Here is a 449-nt window from a genome sequence, read left to right on the forward strand (position 1 = left end):
GCTGCAGTGAACGGGCTTCTCACTGCAGCGGCTTCTCTTGTGGAGTACAGGCTCTAAGGTGCACAGCATTCAGCAGTTGCAGCATGTAGGCTCAGTAACTGTGACTCTCGGGCTCTAGAGCACAGGCTTAGTAGTTGTAGTGCACAGGCTTATTTGTGCCACAGCATGTGGGATCTTCTGCGACCCCTAAACCCCTGTCCCCTGCATTGGCAGGTGGATTCTTAGCTACTGTACCATCAGGAAGGCCTCTCTAACATATTTAGATATGCATCTATCTTTGAAGCATACACACACATAAAACTTGCCTGGACCTTGCTTTAACCCCTGCAAAACAGTGTTATTTGACGTACTGCCACTTCCTTCAAAAAGTATACAACCTCCACTCCCTACTCCCAAATTCACATGACCACCAATAACGACCTTTGTCACCAAGTCACACTGCCTTCTGT

General features: G+C 48.1%; 1 protein-coding gene across 1 annotated transcript in view; it reads right to left on the reverse strand.

The window, feature by feature from the left end:
• Positions 1–449, reverse strand: part of PDE3B (phosphodiesterase 3B, cGMP-inhibited) — a 168,641-nt gene that overhangs the window by 140,917 nt on the left and 27,275 nt on the right. The gene's annotated exons all lie outside the window — the stretch shown is intronic.

Source organism: Bison bison, unplaced genomic scaffold (genome assembly GCF_000754665.1).
Source record: "Bison bison bison isolate TAMUID 2011002044 unplaced genomic scaffold, Bison_UMD1.0 scf7180017864518, whole genome shotgun sequence".
NCBI classification, from domain to species: domain Eukaryota; kingdom Metazoa; phylum Chordata; class Mammalia; order Artiodactyla; family Bovidae; genus Bison; species Bison bison.